The sequence below is a fragment of the Erinaceus europaeus genome, chromosome X (genome assembly GCF_950295315.1).
Source record: "Erinaceus europaeus chromosome X, mEriEur2.1, whole genome shotgun sequence".
NCBI lineage: Eukaryota > Metazoa > Chordata > Mammalia > Eulipotyphla > Erinaceidae > Erinaceus > Erinaceus europaeus.
In genome coordinates this window covers 86,528,406-86,548,293 of record NC_080185.1, presented here as the reverse complement: position 1 = coordinate 86,548,293, position 19,888 = coordinate 86,528,406, and the positions used below count along the sequence as shown (strand labels likewise).

At 47.9% G+C, this 19,888-nt stretch overlaps 1 long non-coding RNA gene across 2 annotated transcripts; it reads right to left on the bottom strand.

The window, feature by feature from the left end:
- Positions 1-9,398: 9,398 nt before the first annotated feature.
- Positions 9,399-19,817, bottom strand: LOC132535927 (uncharacterized). 2 transcript variants are annotated; one of them, XR_009547644.1, is made up of 5 exons: positions 19,028-19,157; positions 18,562-18,756; positions 10,502-10,692; positions 10,147-10,338; positions 9,399-9,500 (listed from the first exon to the last, which is right to left on the bottom strand). It is a non-coding gene; the product is annotated as an uncharacterized LOC132535927 (long non-coding RNA). The 2 variants fall into 2 exon arrangements; XR_009547643.1 differs by lacking the exons at positions 9,399-9,500; positions 19,028-19,157 and adding an exon at positions 19,662-19,817 and having other exon boundaries at positions 10,001-10,338.
- Positions 19,818-19,888: the final 71 nt, after the last annotated feature.

Genomic DNA, 19,888 nt, shown 5'->3' with positions numbered 1-19,888 from the left:
ACTGTATCTTTGCCTATAGTGCTCTGAACCATTGTGTACCTGGCCATTACATCCAGTGCTTAACAGTGTTCAGCTTATCTCCTCAGTCCGTGGAATAATGTGGGTTACGTGACAATACACTCACATTGCAGAGAAGGCTGTTTCACATTGAACCCTCTGCATGTGTTTGCTGCTGTTCACGACAGCGCCAGCACCTGCTGTGCCATGGGAAACAGCTTTAGGGTTCGAGGTTAAACACGTAGAAACAACGGTACAGAGCTATACAGTTATTACTCTCTGCCTCCAATCTCATAATTTCTTTAGTACATGGAAAAAGCTGGAGGGGACTGGAGCACATGGGACGTGTTTTCCTCTAAGCACAACACTCGGCATGATTTTCAAATAGCATTTTGTTAGCAGTTTTATTGCTGCATCTTCATTTCTGCTACTTAGTAGTGCTACTATTCTGATATTTGAAGATTCATTTATTAATGGGGGAGATAGAGAGAGAGTCCGTGAAGCACCAGAGCATCACTCTGACGCTTGCAGGGCTAAGGGTCCTACTTGGGACCTGATGACTGAGAGTCCAGTGCCCCCTTTCAGGCTGCTCCTTTCACATTTTTCAAAGAGTCTTTCTTCCCTGAAGTCGCATTCTCCAGGATATCTTGATGTATCCGCAGAAAATGTTATTCTGCTGTCCTTGATGACAAGTAAGGAAAACAGTCACTGCCTTTAAAACGCAAGGCACATGTAGGCACCACAGAGAGGAGTGTGAGGTAGAGAGGCCAGAGAGAGGAAGTCAGAAGATCCATGGAGGAGAAGGCCACAGACAGTGGAGGCCCAGCCAGACAACTCACACAAGTCTAAGAAGTGGCTGCTGTTCTGTGGAGAGGAGAGGGGCGTTAGTGCCGGGTGTTCTTAGTTGCCCTTCATGGCTCCACCAGCGTAGCTGGAGCTCGTGGTTCTTAGAAGGCAGTTCTCACAGCTGCTACGTGCCATGCTGTGAGAGTCACAGCCGCATCTGTTGCTTTGCACTATTTTTGGACCTTCTGGATTGCTTTTCTTGGGGTTTGGAAGCATACCAATTCTCAAGGGAAAAGAGATACAACATACAGCACAGGGTCAGATCCAACCCTCACCTCAGTAAGTTCGTACATCGAAAGTGGAAATGCAGGTGCATTTGTTGTAGAAATCAGCTGAGAACTAGCAGGGTTGAATCAGCGACTCAAAGAGTGAATGTGAAAGTGAAATCAAATGAGAGAGAACACTTTGAGAAGAAGGGTGGGCTGCCCCAGTGACATCTTCTGACCTGTACTGCCCAGTGTACAGAGCTCCGTTATTGAGGAGAGAGGGCCCTTTGATCTGAGAGTTCTGGGGAGGGAGGAATTCCTACACTTTGGAGCAGAGTATTCTGAGACTCACCATGGGCTGTAATGGGAAAGCACAAAGGTCCCAGCCTTTCCCATTGGCAGACACGGCAGCTTCTGGTCCCTGCCAACAGTAGTGCTGTATCTTTTTGGGGAATCTGAAAGCCACCCTCCTGCAAAGCTGCCAGTGCTCTTCATTCTCCTAATCCAGGACACCTTGCCTGCCCAGACACTGCACACGCATCTAGAGAACTCTCTAACAGCAAGTGTGTGTGTGTGTGTGTGTGTGTGTGTGTGTGTGTGTGTGTGTGAGAGAGAGAGAGAGAGAGAGAGAGAGAGACAGAGACTTTATGAGTTTAACAATGATTCCCCAAGCTCCGCTTAAGGTCTAATCACTGGGCAGGATGACTTGAGGGTTGCAATGAGAAAGACATCCATACCATGTTGAAATTTATATGAAGTCATGCTATAATAGTGAAAGTTACAACGATCATACCAAGAAATAAACGTTATCCTTGAGGTCCATGATCCCAAAGAGCTATACTCTGGGTCAGGGAAGAAATGAACTCAGCTAAAGCATTAGGAAGGCTCCGCAGAAGAGCCAGTGCTTGTGTTGATAAGCAGAGTAAGCATAGGAGTTAGCTAATCAGAAGCATTAGGAACCGTGGACAGTGGTCCAGGAGGTGGTACAGTGGATATAGCATCGGACTCTCAAGCGTGAGGTCCCCTGGCAGCACATGTACCAGAGAGCTGTCTGATTCTTTCTCTCTTTCCTATCTATCTCATTAATAACTAACTAAATAAAGAAAATCTTTTTTTAAAAAAAAAAAAAGAAACAGTGGACAATATATATTGAGAAACTTGGAAAATTGGATGACGTATAATCAGAGTGTTGAGGTAGGTTAGGGCAAATGATTTATGCATGTCCCTTTTATGGGATCCTCAGCTCCTCCCAGCCAGCAGGGTGAGCTGGCTCTGCCTGGCACCTGGAGGTGCAAGGGACACCCCTACACACACACAGTGGGAGGCAAGAGCTTCCCATTCCCCCTCCTGACAGCAGAGTGTGCAGGACGCAGGTGCCCCAACTCTGATGGGCAGGACCCTGACCTGCTCCAGCCTGGGATCCTCCACCATGATTTCACCTTTCCTTCTATCCCCAGCCCCACTGGCAGAATCAGCTTTGAGTAACTGTACAGGTTTTCTCGCTGTTGGAGAAGACATATTTATTGGAGTTTCACGTATTTAATGGTCTGAGCTTATTTTGAAAAGAAAAAAAATGCTTTATGCAAATAGACATTCAGGTCCAAGACACCAAAAGCCCCAGATTTAATCCCCAGCACCACCAGAAGTCAGAGATGGCCAGTGGTCAGGTAAAATTAAATAAATCGATTAATGAACAAGTGGGGGAGTGGTGATGCAGGGAGATAGAATAAAGATAGAAACTCTCATGCCTGAGGCTCCTAGTTCCCAGGTTCAGTCCCTCACATCACCATCAGTCACAGTTGATCAGTATTAAAGTTAAAAATAGGGCAGTGGTAGATAGCATAATGGTTATGCAAAGAGACTCTCATACCTAAGGCCCGAAAGTCCCAGGTTCAGTCCCATGCACCACCATAAGCCAGAGCTCAGCAGTGCTCTGGTAAAAATAAATAAATAAATAATGAATGAATGAATGAATGAATGAATGAATGAATGAATGAATGAATGAAAGAGAGCTGTTTTCTGTAGTGCTAGAAAGGTTGACGTGCGTTAGCCTTGCCTTGAAATCCTTGTGGAAGAGTTTGATCTTGATCTAAAAAGAATGGAAAGTCCTATGCCTGTTTCTGTGTGTGCATTTGATGGGCGTGGGTAAGCAAGTTGGGGAGAAGAGGATGGTGATAGACACTCTGAAAGGGCATGAGATGTCTGTTGGACAAAGTGGGAGAGATTATGTGCACACTACCTGTGTCACAGTAGTGGAATAAAGTAAAAGATGAGACAGAATATAAACAAAGGATGTATGTACCCCTACATACATAGCTACATTAGTCACAATAGCCAAGGACGGAAGCCACCTGAATGCCCGTCTGCAGATGACTGGATGAAGAAGTTAGGGGGTATGTGTCAATGGAATTCAGCTCTGCAATTAAAAGTGTGCAATTAAAATCGTGTCATTTGAGGCAAAACGGAAGGGGTTAGAGGTGATTATATTTAGCCAAGTAAGTAAGGAGGTAAATGAAAACTACAGGGTAGGGTCTGGGCAAGCACACACTTGGGAAAGCTTACATGCTACATAGGTTGAATGTCCCGCCCAGTTCCCACCTGTCTGGAGGAAGATGCACAGGTGGAGAAGCAGTGGTGCAAGTGTCTCTCTGCTTCTCTGTCTCCCACAACCCTCTGCATGTCACTCTGTCTCCATACAATTAACTAGTTGATTAATGTCTCTACAAAAAGAAAACTTCTGGATGGTTTTGCTCTTCTGTGGGATATTGAGCATGGAATCACATGAACTTTCACACACGCGCGCACACACACACACACACACACACACAAAGTGTGACCAAATTAATTTTTTTTTTGATAACTATAGTGGTTATTGTGAGTGTGTGGGCTGAGGAGGCCACATATCTATCGTGGTTAGTACAGTGTGGAATTATAACCATGTGATCTGATAACCTTGTAAACCATTTTAAAGCACTAATGAAGAGGATTTTTTAAAAGGAAATAGTAAAGAGATATGTGAGAAGTAAAATGAAGGAAACTCAGCAAGAGCTTGAGTGGAAGAAAAGGAGGGCTGAGACAAACTTTCTCTGTCGTGTCATTCAAGCACAATAATGTCATCTGTTCTCTTGTGTAGTGCTAGCTCAGGACCAGGTCAGTGAAGAAACAGGAAATGAGACTTATTTTATGAACTCAGATGCTGACTGGGATAATAATTACCAGCAGTTAAATCGTTCTCCTTGAAAGTTCCCTTTCCATTTTAAGAAAGCAGAAGGCCTGGGCTGTCATTTAGACACAGTAAAAGAAAGTCATGAAGGACCGTAGTATGTATACTTTTGACAAATGCAGGTAGCTGTGCCATCTCTGTCCCAGCAAACATAATAGAAACCGCCTTTCATTCACAAATTTCCCCTTCACAAATTTCCCACGCGACTGCCACCACTCCTCAACCTTGCAGTCACTGATCTTCAGCTCTCCTCACTGCGCATCTTTTCCAGAATACCATGTCCACAAAATACATTCTGTGCGATCTTTAGGGCCTGGCCTCTTTGGCATGCTCCAGACACATCTGTGCCCTCACTCCAGTCACTCCTTTGTATTTGGCTAATGTGTGACATTCCTTTGTGTGTGTGTGTGTGGGGGGGGTACCTGGGTTCGCTTTTCCTTCAGCAACAACATAATCGGTTGAATGGTGGGCTTGGTGCTGGAGCTATTATGGAATGAAGGGTGCTGATAATTTGACTTCAGACTTGCGTGTGACATATGTTTGTACCCCTATTGAATAGAATTCTCTTGTGCTGGGAGTTCTGCATCACCACATGGAATATGTGCATGCCACATAGTAATTGTGGGATACTAGAATAGCTGCAGCCTTTTTTTTTTTTTTTTTTTTTGGCTGTTGTTTTGCTGTTTATGTCACTTTTCTATTCCTTACTTGCACCCTATCTTGATCTTTCAAGCTTGATTGTGTGTCTTGTAGACAACATAAAGTTTGAATCGTTTTCTTAAAAACTCAGTCTGTCATTGCAGTTGACTGAACTGTTTATTCTCACTTATTGTATAATTGGATAGACATCGGGCATTTAATTTTTTTGTTTTGTTTCTATGTGATTCACAACTGTCGTTCTTCACTTTCTCTATCCTGCTTTCTTTTGCACTAAGAGAGTCCTCTCTGTAATGTTGTTTTCATTAAAAATGACCCTGGGTTCTATGGAGTATCACAGGCACAGGCTTCAGCCGTAACCTCGCTGGGGAAAAAAAAAGAAAAAAAAAAAAAGGAATATCAAGTCTCCTTTTTCTTTTCTTTTTTTCTGTTTTTCTCAGTGGAAGGCAGATACCTAGATAGAATGAGAGACAGAGAAACAGATACCTCCGGGCCGGGAGTGGAGCACCTGGTTAAGCGCGCAGGTGACAGTGTCCAAGAACTTGGGTTGGAGTCCCCATCCACACCTGCAGGGGGAAAGCTTTTCGAGGGGTGAAGGAGGGTTATGGGTGTCTTTCTCCCTGTGTCCCCCTTCCCTCTCTATTTCGGGCTGTCTCTACCCAATAAACAAAGAGAATTCTAAAAAGAAACAAGACAGATGCCACCACCACGGTCCCCGGGCTTGAACCTGGAATAGCCTAACACATGGGCTTTCCCTGCTGCGCCACCCTCTGGCCAAAGGGTTGTATTTCTCTGTGAGCGCTCTTTTTGGGGAGGGGATGAGGGATGGGCGTGGTGTCTTGGGTGTCGCCCCTCCTTCCCCACCCCAACCAAGAACAAGGCTTCCCTGGGCATCCTATCGCAGCTGCCTCCTGTGCCACCGGAAGGTCTGCCTCTGCTCCTCGGAAGTAGTTTTTCCAACCAGTCACAGTGCCCCAGGCTGGCCTGCACGTCCCCTTTGTACGTCACTTTCCTGCGCGCCTTGCAGCACGTCACAGCTGCGCCTTCCCAGAGGACGTCATTACCCCTCCAGTTCTCCCTGTGCGGCTTCTCTGGCAGCCGCTGCCCCCGCCCCCAGAAAGAACAACGCGGTGGTCCCGCTGCTCTAAAGTGTCTCCTCCCTGTGATGTCTGTGCACGACAGCCCTCTGGGCGTGGAGTGGCCAGGTCCCCAGTGCCAAGAGCTGTCGAGGGAGCCAGTCTGCCATGAGAACAGGCCCCAGGAACTTGTGACCCCCCACCACAGTCGCCTGTGGCCTGTGACCCGGAGCATTGATCCCTCCACAGTACTTGGCTGTTTCTGCCCATCACTTAGCTGCCAGGCTCTGACACTCCGTGCAGAAGCTGCTGATAATGATGATAGAGGGTGCAGGCTTAATGGGTGTGACCTTTCACTGGAGCTGCAGGGACACGAGAGCGCCGGCTGGCAGGGGAAGGGGCTCCACCTGTACACCTAAGCGGCTTTGGGGACCCGGTGCCCTAGGGTGGAGAGACATGACTGTTGAGTGGAGGCTGGGGTGTGCTGACAGCCATCCTGGGGAAAAGTGGAATTGCCCCACAGTGACAGCAACCTTGCAAATCAGAATTCCTCAAAAGTGATAGAAAGTGTGAAAGAAGAAGCAAAGAGAGACACCCGGGACAGAGCACTTGTGACCACCTGGTTCTGGAGCTCTCTGTGCTCTGAGCATGCCCTGACTCCTGCTTAGGCTCTCTTCCTGTTGCCTTGTGTTCATCGGGTCTCCCTGTAAGCTTTTTGAGGACTGCTTTCCTGCGTGAAATGGCCCCGTGTGCACAGTCGACCAAAGCAGAGTCCTGGGAGACCAGTCTCCTGCAGGTGCTCAGAGCATGCTTGCAGTGTGAGTAGGGAGAGGCCAGTGATGCCCACCCCACCCAGAACTGTAGCTAATGTACAGAGTCAGAGTGTTCACTGGACACCCTGTACCACAAATGTGAGGCTAGAGGACGTCTCTGGGCTCAGTTGTATGTTGTCCCAGTAGGTGTTCCTTTCTCACAGGTCCACAGTGACCAGAACCTGAGGGGACCTACCATAGGAACACAGTGTTTACCCCTTCCTAGTGGATAGCTACCATGAAAGCAGCTGCCAGTCATCTTAAGAAGAATGGATGTGGGAGTCGGGCGGTAGCGCAGTGGGTTAAGCGCAGCTGGCACAAAGCACAAGGACTGGCGTAAGGATCCCGGTTGGAGCCCTTGGCTTCCCAGCTGCAGGGGAGTCGCTTCACAGGCGGTGAAGCAAGTCTGCAGGTGTCTATCTTTCTCTCCCCCCTCTCTGTCTTCCTCTCCTCTCTCCATTTCTCTCTGTCCTATCCAACAACGATGACATCAATAACAACTACAATAATAACTGCAACAATAAAATAACAAGGGCAACAAAGGGGAATAAATAAATAATATTTTAAAAAAGGAAAGAAGAACGTGTGTGTGTGTGTGTGTGTGTGTGTGTGTGTGTGTGTGTGTGTAATCCTAGATCTCCCTCCAAATTTCCTTTCATTCAGAGAGTCGGGGCCTTGCATCTACTATCCTCACTCTTTCTAGGTGTCTAATGTCACTTTATTTCCGACTCTGTCCTGTTTCTACACTACCTTAGGTGTTTGTTTGTTTGTTTGTTTGTTTGTTTTGCTTCATCCCAGATAGGTCTGTCCTAGGTGGAGCTGCATCAGGCCATTCTCTGAAGGGAGCCATAACCAGGGTGGGCTCTCACTAAATGATTGTTGGCTAAATAGAGCCGCAGAGTCAGGCCCTTTATGCATCCTGGATTGAGATGTGTAGACATCACTCACGCATCATGTACTTCTTTTCTTTTAATGATTTAATACTAATTTACAAACTTATGAGGTAACAAGTATAATTCCACACAGTTCCGAACACCAAAGTTTTGTGTCCCCATCCCCTGCATTGGAAGCTGCAGTGGTTCTCCCAAGGTCGCAGATATGGGTTGACTATTATTTATACAACTATCTATACTTACATACATTTGCCTATTTTCACTATGGTCCTGCCTTCTCTTTCTTACCAAGTCACACCTACACCTGCTACTACTTCAGAATGTCCCTTTTTTTCTCCCCCTCCTCTTTCTTGGGTCCTATTGGGATTAGAGTTCAGAGTCCCCTGGTCACCTAACCCTATCATTTCTCCCTCTCTGGGAATATGGACCAAAATTCTCTTTGGGGTACAGAAGGTGAGAGTTCTGGCTTCTTTAGTTGCTTCTCCCCTGGGCGTGGAGATTGGCAGGTGAAGGCATTCCCCCAGCCTGTTTCTATCTTTCCCTAGTGGAGTAGGGCTCTGGAGAGGATCACTCATGCTTCTGTCAGCACGTGGGCCTCCACATGAACCTGCCGATAGTGCCCCGAGGGAGGCCACGTGAGCTCTGTCCCTCTCAGAAGGAATTTTATCATTGTCTTCCTCCTGCTCTTTGACCACCCTTCTTCTCCCCCTTTTTTCGGCGCTCTCCATTCAACTTGACCTGTTTTCTGTACATTATGTCCCCTTGGCCTCCGAGAGGCCTTAGACGGAATGGCCATGTTACCTCAGTCTCTTCATTTCCTCTCTCGTACTCAGAATGGTCATCACCTGCTGCTAACTGACTTAATGAAGTTTGGCAGCACTGCTGCTGAGAAGAGCATCCCCTCTGTGCCGGAGCAAGTAGCACGGAGCTGCTACTTAGCCTCTCCGTGCAGCCAGCTTTCATCTGTGCCATGGGCAGGTAGAGTTGTCTGGGTCCACATACTGGGTAAGGTCTCTATAAAGGCTCAACAGCCTCCTTCTGCCATCTGGAGATATTTGTGAGTTCTCACTGGTGGTGACACACTGTGCTGGATAGGGAAGACAAGTCCCTGGGTTACTAAGTGAGACTGAAACCAAGGACCGGTGCAAGGAGCCAGGTTCCAGCCCCCGCGTCCCCACCTGCAGGGGGTTCGCTTCATAAGCGCTGAAGCAGGTCTGCAGGTGTCTTATCTTTCTCTCCCCTCTTGGTCTTCCCTCCTCTCCACACTTCTCTCTTTCCTATCTCTCAATGATTACGTCAACAACAACAACAATAATAACTACAACAACAGTAAAATACAAGGGCAACAAAAGGGAAAATTAATAAATATTTAAAAAATCAAAAAGAAAAAAAGGAAAGAAAACCATCTCTGAGAGCTGAACGTGGTTGACGGTAGAGTAGGAGAAATTCAGGGTGTAGACAGCTCAGTTTAAGGCTCCTTGTCCAGGCTGTGAGGAAGAGGCCAGCAGATAGGTACTTCCCGGAGGAAGTCTGTCTCAGCAACAACCAAATGGGTGAAGAAGAGGCAAAGTTCTTCAGAGCCTTTCCCTCCCCAGCCTTTCATCCACCACAGCCATATGCTTCCTCTCACTCCCGCCTGACTGAGGAGCGGTGGCTTGGCCCGTGCTCCCCAGTGCGAAGGAAAGAGCAAGTCTGCTGGAGGATTCTGTGAGTTTACTTCTTGTTCACAGCAATCACAGGCACAGGGAATCCTTTCTGGCACTTCGCTGTTGACACATCAGGACGCCCATCTTGGAACACCCGCAAGAGAAAGGACAGATCAGGGAGCTCAAAGACCCTGGGTCCTTGTGGGCCTCCCAGGCTCCCACAATAGATTCTGCCTTGCCCTCCCCACCCCCACCCCCACCACCACCCCCTTCTCAGTTTTGGTTCTGTGTGATTGTGCCCTTCTGATCAGGCCTGTCTGAGGAGGGCTTATCCCTGAACTCACAGCCCAACTCTCACCACCTTCCTGAGAGTGTGAGGACTGTGGGCTGTCTGGGGAGGGAACCATCCTTCCACCCAACTCTGCCGACTATAGTGAAGTCAGCTTAAGAAATTCACGTGGCCTCCTTGTGTTCAGCTGTGAAATGGCTTGTTGATCAGTAATCCCAGTGCTCAATATTGTGTTTTTGAGCATGTACTGGGCTGGTGCAGGGAGGTTTGTAGACGTGCTCGAGGTATGTCCCTATCCCAGCAGCCACTGTTGATCCCTGGGAAAGGCTGGAGCTGAGGCTTTACGGTAACACATGGCAAAGACTTAGACATCCCTTAGGTGTCTCTATCCATCCGCTAGAGCCTTTTTTCTTTCTCTTCACGGGCTTCCCAGCTTTATCCCTCCTTGTGTATGAACAGCCCCTCTTCAGAAGGCTGGCTTTCTGATTGTGGGGCTCTCACCTGGGAACTAGAAGCACACAGCATCTGATATTGTAGCACAGGTGCTCAACCCGGTGTGCCTTCTGTAACCCCACATCACCTGATACTGTGGTCATCTGCTCTGCTCCAGTTCAGAGCTCCGTCTGGGTGCAGCTGCTTCTGGTGCAGGGGATGCTCCAGGGATTGTCAGAAAGCAGTGCTGTTTTGTTGCTCCTGCATGGTATATGGAGGTGTCTGTGAACTGGCTCCTGTTGATATCTCTAAACACATCCCCCCACCAGAGGATTCACACTTAATCACAAACGCTCCATCCCATTGCAGCCCCTGCCACTCTCCTTCATCCACTGACCCCTCTTTCCAGTGACAATAACTTTACCTACTCAGGTGGTTGGTTGGGAGATCGACAGGGGGTAATCGATGTAAATGCCTCACTCACAAGATACATGGCCTGTGTTGGGCACAGAATCATCTGTCACACTTTGTTCATTCCTGGAAACAGACTCGTGATAAGATGCGAAACCTGTTGTTGCTTTTGGGGTGAGCTTCAGGGTGGGCAGTCAGGGTATCCTGGTGGGGGGGGGAGAGAAAGAGAGAGAGAGAGAGGGAGAGATGTGTTGATTGGAGATTTGATAATATTTTTGCCAGATTATAAGATTACAGGGTATTGTTCCAAGTCACCCCCACAACCAAAGTTGTGACAGCTCCCCCCAACCCCAATTACCGTCATCGAACTCACAAAGTGTTAAGAGATAGTTTGGTCATTTGTTTTGTTTGGATTCTTTGTTTTTTTTTTTTTTTTTTTTGCACACTCAAGTGTTTCGATTCCTTGTTTCCCAAATATGTGTGAAATAATTGTCTAGTCATTGTCTTTCACTTCCTTATGTACCTCACTAAGTGTCATCAGAGAGAGGTTTATTTTAAGTTATATCACGCCAAGGGTTTGTGGGCCATTCTGAAATCTGTTGGGCACATTGACTGAAAGTCCTGAGGCTGCAGTCTGGAGTCCAGAAACTGCAGTGCAGGTCAGCAAGCCGGAATCTGGCAGGGTTTCTAGTGCCCTGTCTGAAACACCATCACGTCTTCCTCTGGAAGCTCAGATACTACTTTCAAAAAAATAATTATTTAATTATTTATCGATTCCCTTTTGTTGCCCTTGCTGTTTTATTGTTGTAGTTATTCTTGCGTTATTACTGATGTCGTTGTTGTTGGATAGGGCAGAGAGAAATGGAGAGAGGAGGGGAACACAGAGAGGAGGAGAGAATGACAGACATCTGCAGACCTGCTTCACCGCCTGTGAAGAGACTCCACTGCAGATAGGGAGCCTGGGGCTCCAACTGGGATCCCTACAGCGGTCTTTGCGCCACACAGATACTACTTTTAAGACCTTCATTCACACACGTTATGGAAGGAGATTGGGCTTGACCTCGAGACTTCTGATTGAAAGTGATAATCATGCCCACAGTAGCTTCTAGTGTGAGCAACAGCCAGGCTCTCTGGCCTAGGCAAGTGAACTCCAAAAGTCCACCCTCTCAGGGAAGTAGTAACGCCCAGGAACATCACCTGCAAACTGACGCTCTGACCAGTAGTCCTCTGCTCTGGTTCACTCAGATCCATCAAGAACTGTTTGTTACAAAAGTCTGAAATTAACTAGAATCGCCAAAGCAGTCTTGAGAAAAAAGAACAAGGCCGGAGGCACCGCCCTCCCAGATCTTGAACTGTATTATAGAGCTATTGTAATCAGAACTGCCTGGTACTGGACGAAAAATAGACACTGAGGCCAGTGGAGTAGAATGGAGAGCACAGAAATAAGCTCTCCATACCTATACACATCTAATTTTTGAGAAGGGGTCCCAAAATGTTAAATAGCAGTAAGAGGGTATTTTGGTTCTTATTCATTTACCTGAAGCTTGTTGTGTCAAGAACTTCTCCCACGCTGTAGGAGAAGTGATGGTTTCGGTGATGGTACCCTTTGCTGTGCAGAAGCTTTTCGGTTTGATGATGTCCCGCTGACTGATTTTCCATTTTGCTCTCTTTGCTGTTGGATTTGAATCTGGGAAGGATTTTTCAAAGCACAGTTGATCTAAGTTTTAAAGGCGTCTTAGTGGCACATATCCATTCACAAGGAAGAAAAACAAAAACAAATATAAACCTATAGGACTTTGTCAAATTGCAAATATAGGTGGGCGTATGAACCGAGAATGCAGAACCTCACCGTAGACATAGCCGTCGTCACTGCCTAGAGGGTCTCACACCTACATCTCCCAGGCCCCATTACCAGCCCCTGCCAGCACCAGAGTATGAGCTGTGCAGTGCCCTCGTTACAATGAATGATAATATGCATTAATGATTACGACTGCGGAGACAGCATCATGGTTATGCAAAATACTTGCAGTTCTGAGGCACCAAAGGCCCCAGGTTCTATCCCCAGCACCACCATAAGCCAGAGCTGAGAGGTGCTCTGCTCAAATAAATAAATTAATGCTAATAATGGTAATAATAATAATAATAAATGTGAACATCTGTTCTTTAAAAGAGTGTGTTCCTGCCCATGGGGACTTGAAAGCAGACCCTGCTGCCCACTGTGGGTGGTTCTGGGCTGGTGCTGGTGCCCCCAGCAAGTGCTGTGGGGCCATTCCTCCTGCCTGGTGGCCCTGGGTTGGTGAGTGTGAACAGCCCTTCAGGCCTGCTTCCAGTGGCATCACTGGCTCTTATTCCTCAATGGTGTCACACAGACCCGTGCCATTTCTCTTCAGGAGGCACGAATCCTGAAACTGGCCCATCTCACCACCCCTAATCTAACCATGTAACTACTGGATTGCACTGAGCCAATGACATGCAACCCAGCAAGTGACTGTGCAGTCCTAGTGACCTAACAAATATCTCCACTTTCTGTCAGTCTGTGTTCACAGGTGTCACCAGCGCTGATTGCCGCAAAGCTCCAGGCAGTCTGCTGACAGAAACGGCTTGAGAGCAGGTCTGTCTCTTTGGTTCTGAACTTGTGATCTCTTCAAAGAGCTGGGGCTCCACAAACCATGCCAGGCTCACTCCTCTCCTCAGCTTGAGGCGAGAAGATAAATAAAGTAGAGACTTCCTTTCTTGGAAGTCAAAAGTCTCCATCCACTAGACATTTTGGGGTGTACTGACCAGGAGACACATGGCTGGTTACCAGGTATCAGAGAACATTCTCTGTTTTTCCATGCATCGCCTTCTGTATGCCTCCTGTCACACTTGGCGGGCGAGGTTTCTGTCCCAGTTGATGAGGTTGGAAAGCAGAGGACAGAGGAATTGGGGACACTCTTTGGGTGACAGAGCAAAGAGAGAGGCACCCTGGGGAGCAAAGTCTGCAGGGTGCAACCCTGCCTGAGTAGTTCACTGGACTGTCACCAGCACAAAAGCTGACTGGGACATGTCAAGAGAGGTGACTTCAGAGCTGGGATTCCAGGTCTTGGTAAGGTGCACGATGGAGCCTCCTCACAGGGCACTCACTGGAACAGGTACCACCGCCCACCTGGCAAAACGCTCCAGGAGGACCAAGGGAGGGCCCCCCCTCCAGCAGCCACCCCAGTTGAGCCCTGCCAGCCACAGGCAATCACTCAGTCCATCATGTCCTCTGTTGGCCGCCCGCCCCTGCTTGGCTGGCTGTGGGGCCAATAAACCAGGAGGTGTTGAGCTTCCAGTCAGGGAGGGGAGGAGGGACCACAACACCGATGGAATGCTGGAGAGCACACCATTGGTCCCTCGTGCTGTGACACTGGTCTTCTTAACTGCCAACCAGCAGAAACACTGTGCAGGTCTGTCAGCTGAGCAAAGCGTGGGGTATCCATACAGTAGAGACCAGCTGATGGACAAAAATGGACGGCTTGCTGATTTCTGCACAGTACAAATGGGGCTTTAAAACAGTTTGCTAAGTGAAAAAGAAAGCAGACTCAAAACAATAGCTACTACAGGCGTTGGTTGTATAACAAATACTTGGACAAATCCCCAGAGAGAGTAATTAGATCATGTGTCCAGGAAGATGGGTCAGAGGGCAGAGCACAGGACTAGCACATGTGTGCACCCAGGTTAAATTCAGCACTGCTGACCAGATTGCTGACCTCTGTCCACCAAATTCATCCTTTTAAATGCTCTGGCAGGGACTGGGAGGTAGCTTAATGGTTATGCAAAAGACTTTAATGCGTGAGGCACCAAAGGTTCCAGGTTCACTCCCCAGCACCACCATAAACCAGAGCCAATTAGTGCTCTGGTTAAAAAGTAGGTGAATATATATATCCTGTAATCTTATAAACTATAAACCAGTATCAAACACAAATAAGAAATAGCTCATAAAGAAGGAGAAAAGAAAAAGAAAGAAGAAGACACAATAACGAAGACCTCAAACAGCTCCAGGCAGTGACACCTGATTGAGAGCACATGTTACAATGCTCGACTATCCAGGTTCACGTCCCTTGTCCCCACCTACAAAGAGAGCTTCTCAGGTGGTGATGCAGTACTGCAGGTATGTCTGTTTGTCTCTTCCTCATTCTCCCTCCTTCCTTTCAGTTTCTTCTTGACTCTATCCAATAAAGGAACTATTTTTTAAAGACATCAAAGGACACACACACTGCTGTTATAAATTTAAAAAATGACTGGGAGCCGGGCGGTTGCACAGCAAGTTAAGCACACGTGGCACGAAGCACAAGGACTGGCATAAGAAACCCGGTTCCAGCCCCAGACTCCCCACATGCAGGGGAGCTGCTTCACGGGAGGTGAGGCAGGTCTGCAGGCGTCTGTCTTTCTCTCCTCCTCTCTGTCTTCCCCTGCTCTCTCCATTTCTCTCTGTCCTATCCAACATCAACAACAATAATAACTATAGCAATAAAACAAGGCAACAAAAACGAATAAAGAAATATAGAAAAAAATGACTATTACAAAAAGGCAATTAGATGAAACATCACCAAGGCCTTGAAGTGGTAATTGGGTTAGAACACTAGGGCGTAAGTACATGTAAAGTCTGGCCTCCATCACACGGAAGGAATCTTCAGTGCTGTGCCCAGTCCCTCTCCCCTGTGCCCCTCCCCCTGCCTCTAAAACACGTGATACTGCAAGGAGGTGTGGAAGACAGCATACATGGTTCTGCAAAACACTTTCATGCCTGAGGCTCTGAGTTCCCAGGTTCAATCGCCAGTACAACTGTAAGCCAGAGATGAGCAGTGCTTTGGTCTCTCTCACTCTGTCTTTCTGTATCCCACCCTCTCTCTATTATAGTAAAATAAAAAAGAAAGTGAGGGGACTGGGGGGGGTGGCACACCTGGTTGAGCATACATGTTCCTGTGCACAAGGACCCAGGTTCAAGTCCCCAGTCCCCACCTGCAGGAGGAAAGCTTCAGGGGTGGTGACACAGGGCTGCAGGTGTCTCTCTGTCTCTTGCCTTCTCTATCTCCCCCTTCCTCTCGATTTTTGGCTGTCTCTACTCAATAAATAAATAAAGATAATAAAAAATTTTTTAAATGATAGGAATACAGAAAAAGGATCAAAACCATGCCTGGGCCATTTTCATGGTCTATAATTCATATCTTTATACCATTTTTCTTTTTAGCTTCTGGGATTCAGTGCCTGCAGAGAAAATCTATTGCTCCTGGTATTCTATTTTTTAATGTTTATTTATTTGTTTATTTATTCCCTCTTGTTGCCCTTTTTTTTATTGTTGTCATTGATGTCATCATTGATGTTGTTGGATGGGATAGAGAGAAATGGAGAGAAGAGGGGAAGACAGGGAGGGAGGGGAGAGAAAGACAGACACCTGCAGACCTGCTTCACCGCTTGTGAAGAGACTCCCCTGCAGGTGGGGAGCCAGAGGCTCCATCAGGGATCTTTAAGTGGATCCTTGTGATTTGAGCCACCTTGCTTAACCCGCTGTGCTTCCCCACCCCTGACTCACTATTCCTGGTTCTCTTGTTTTTGAAAGAGACAGAAGGAAATAGGGAGCCAGAGAGAGAGACATATATAGCACTGCTGTGCTGCTTCTGGTGCCTTCCCCATGCCAGTGGGGAATGGGATTGAACCCAGATCCTGATGCATGTGAAAAAAGTGCATTCCACAGGGTGTGCTAACTCCTGGTCCCTTCTACCACTCTCTTCCTAAATATATGATTTTTATTAAAAAGTTAAAAGAGATTTTCTTTCTTTTAATAAAAGAGATACGGAGATAGAAAGAGAGGAACCGGAGCAGTGCTGGGGACTGAACCAGGGATGAAAGTCATTTTGTAGGATAATTAGGCTGCCTCCCCAGCCCCTATACCACTCTTTCAACTGTGTTCATACAAAACCGCTTAGAAAATGCAAGGCATACTGGGATCGTTGAACCATCATTGCTATAGCAGAAGGAAACATCCCCTTTACATGTTCTGTTCCTACCAGCACCTCCCTCACCTGCTTCCCTCATGTCTGCTAGAGGCTAACATCACATGCAGACACTGTGTACATCTGGGCAAAGGGTGTGCTGGCAGGAGCACACATCGAAACTGAGTGTGTGTGTGTGTGTGTGTGTGTGTGTGTGTGTTCGTTCGTGTGTGTTCGAGTGCACGTGTGTTTTAATGAGCAGGCACCCTGCAGGTGAACAGAATGGTTGACTCACACAGTTCCAGAGCTGTGGGCAGGCTCCCATCACCCATTCCTGCCTCTGACATTCCACTTAGGTAGTGTTCTATTCTCCATAACCCCCAAGGGCCCATCTTTGGTTTCCCTGGCAACCAACTTCAGTCCCTGATTTCAGCCTCTGGTCACAGGAACACACAAAGAATGCTGGGGGGGTGCCATTCCCCACAGCCCTCCCTCCTTCCCAAACCACCCAGCCCCAGCTCAGCCACCCAGTGGGATGGGAAGCAGAGCAATAACCAGGACAACAGCACCCCAGCTGCCTTTCCACCAGGGAGGCTCTTTCTTCTCTCCCCCTACCTGACTGCTTGCTCCTAAACAAGGGGACCTTGTGGCAAAAACACATTCCTGAGTCCTTGAGATTGTCATTACCTAATGGAAAGGCAAAATGAGAATGTCAGGAAGGGATGGGGCCAGAGAAGAAAGCTCATATCTTTAATTTCAGTTCACAAGGGGTTGGGGTGGGAGAGAGAGAGAGAGAGAGAGAGAGAGAAAGTGGACATAAAATCCAAGGCTGCATGTAAAATCAGGCAAAGCAACATGTGTGTTTGTGCTTCTCAGCCTCAGATGCGCATCCAGTCTCTCTGGGAGCGTTTTTATGAGCACAGATCCTGAGGCACTGTCCTTGGAGACTGTGAGTTGGCAGCTCTGGAATGTGGCTGCCATGGAGGGGCATGGTTTGCCTGGTCCTGGGGTCACCGGGCTGCATGGGCGCAGCTAGGCTGGCCAACCACTCGTGTGGAAGAAATCCTAGATTGCGGCTGTGGAAACTGAATACGCCTTGCAGGAGGAAATTCAAATTCCGAGTTGTGGTTTATTTCTTTGCAACAAAAGCAGGATCTCCTCCTCCTGTGCTGGGCTTGGCAGTTACCCAGGCTGAGGGGAGAAAACAGCATGCCACAGGAAATGGGTGACCTGAGCTGATCATGCCCATTTCGCCCACTTGCTAGTACTTACTGAATAACAGTGTACAGGACTCTGTGATTCCAGGGTTGCCACCAGTCCTCTATGCCCCCCGCAACTCCCCAGGATAACCACTACAGCTCTCACAAGTCTTAGAGACAGCTTTCACTGTGTACTTTTGCTCCTTGCTTTTGTTCCTGAAGTGAAACATTTGCAGTTAAAAGCAGAAAGAAAGGAAGAGAGAAAGAAAGAAAACCTGTATTTGCTCAGGAAACACTTATTTAAACCAGAGCACTGTTGAGTGGTGCTGGGGATTGAACTTGGGACTTTAGAGGCTCAGGCATGAGTGTCTTTTTGGCTGTCTCCTTAGCCCAGACATATCAAAGCGTTTGTTTGTATGTTTGTTTGTTTGCTTTCTTGGGTCTTCGGCATTATCGATGGGGCTCTGGGCCAGCGGTACAAATCTACCATCAGTCCTGGCAGCCATTTTTTTTTTACCCTGTTTTCTTTTTTCTTCTTTCTATTGTGTTTGATAGGACAGAGACAAATTGAGAGGGAAAGGGGAGACAGAAAGGGAGAGAGAGAAAGACAGACACTTGCTGACCTGCTTCACCACTCATGAAGGAAGATTCCCTGCTGCAGGTGGGGTGTGGGGGTTTGAACCCAGGTTCTTTTGTGGGCCCTTGCACATAGTACTATGTATGCTTATCCGGGTGCTACTGCCTGCCCCACCCCCACATCCAATTTCGATGTCTTGTAGAGCTCCTCTATTGAGGCAGTTGTAAAGTTTGCCAAAACATCCTGTAGACAAACTCACAAGATCCACAACACCCATGCCTGTGTCAGCTCTAATGCTTGACCTCCCCGGGCTCCCTCTCCCTTCCCACTCCTCCTCCCCTACCTGGTAGCCCCTGGATGACTCAGGCTCAGCTCACTCTGCAGACCTTTGCAGACCCTCCTGGGGTGTGACCTGCTCCATAGCAGGAATGAAGAGTTGCCCCAAAAAGCTGAATCTCTGAACTCCAGCCAACCCTCTGTCCAAGTAGGCTTGAGGCATCTGCAGCAGCACGTTCACCAGCAAATCCCAAATAAGAGGCTGGAGAGAGAGCATAATGGTTATGATGCAAAGAGGCTCTCTCATGCCTGAGGCTCCAAACCACCAGAAACCAGAGCTGAGCAGTGCTCTGGAAAGAACAAAACAAAAACAAACAAACAAACAAACACAACCTCCAAATACAGTTGGTGTGAAATCTTCTTTTCCTTGGAACTCCTGGTCACTTCTCTCCCACATACACACTCCACCCCCACCCCCCCACCCCACCCCCCCACCCCCGCCGCCGCCCAAAAAAAAGTATTATTTTAGCTACCTGGGTTGTCTGTGTGGCTAGTCACCTACACTACTCCACCATTCCCAGTGGCCATGTTGGCGCTAGGGGAGCTGGATTAGAACTGACCCAAGGGAGTATGGGGAAGCAAAGTCCCTCCTATCTGGTTTGCCTGGGCAAATAAAACCAAGGTGTTTTATTATTTGGGCCTGGGGGGAAGGGGACGGGTGGTATGATTGAGGGAGAAGAAAGGACAATCTGCATTTCTTTCCATCCTGCTAGCATACATACTGCATAACTACTCTTCTAGGTGTCAGCCTTAGCTAGTACTGGGCTATCAGATGAGTGACTTGTTGCCCTGTGCCTTTTTTTCCCCCTTAGATAGAGTCAGAGAGAGAGAGAGAGAGAGAGAGAGAATAACACCAAAACTTCCTTCGGTGTGGTAATCACCAGGCTCGAACCTGGGTTGCACACGTGGCAAAGCAGCACACTATGCAACTGAGCTATTTTATGGGCCCTGGATGAGTCATTTCATTTTTTTTTTTTAATTTAGTTATTCCCTTTTGTTGCCCTTGTTGTTTTATTGTGGTAGTTATTGATGTCGTCGTTGTTGGATAGGCCAGAAAGAAATGGGGAGAGCAGGGGAAGACAGAGAGGGGGAGAGAAAGACAGACACCTGCAGACCGCCCATGGGCGGCGGGGCCAGTTGGGGCAAGAGGAGATAAGACACTGACATCACCACTGGCCCTCAGCAGCACAACAGCCACGGGGACTAAGACAGCACGCCCCAAGGACCGCGCGGCGCACAGGCGCACAACCAGCCGGCACCCAGCAGCCCCGCCACATCCCGCGGAAGAAGTCCTTCCGGTCTCGGCCAAGTCCTTCCGCTGTTGCCACTGGTTC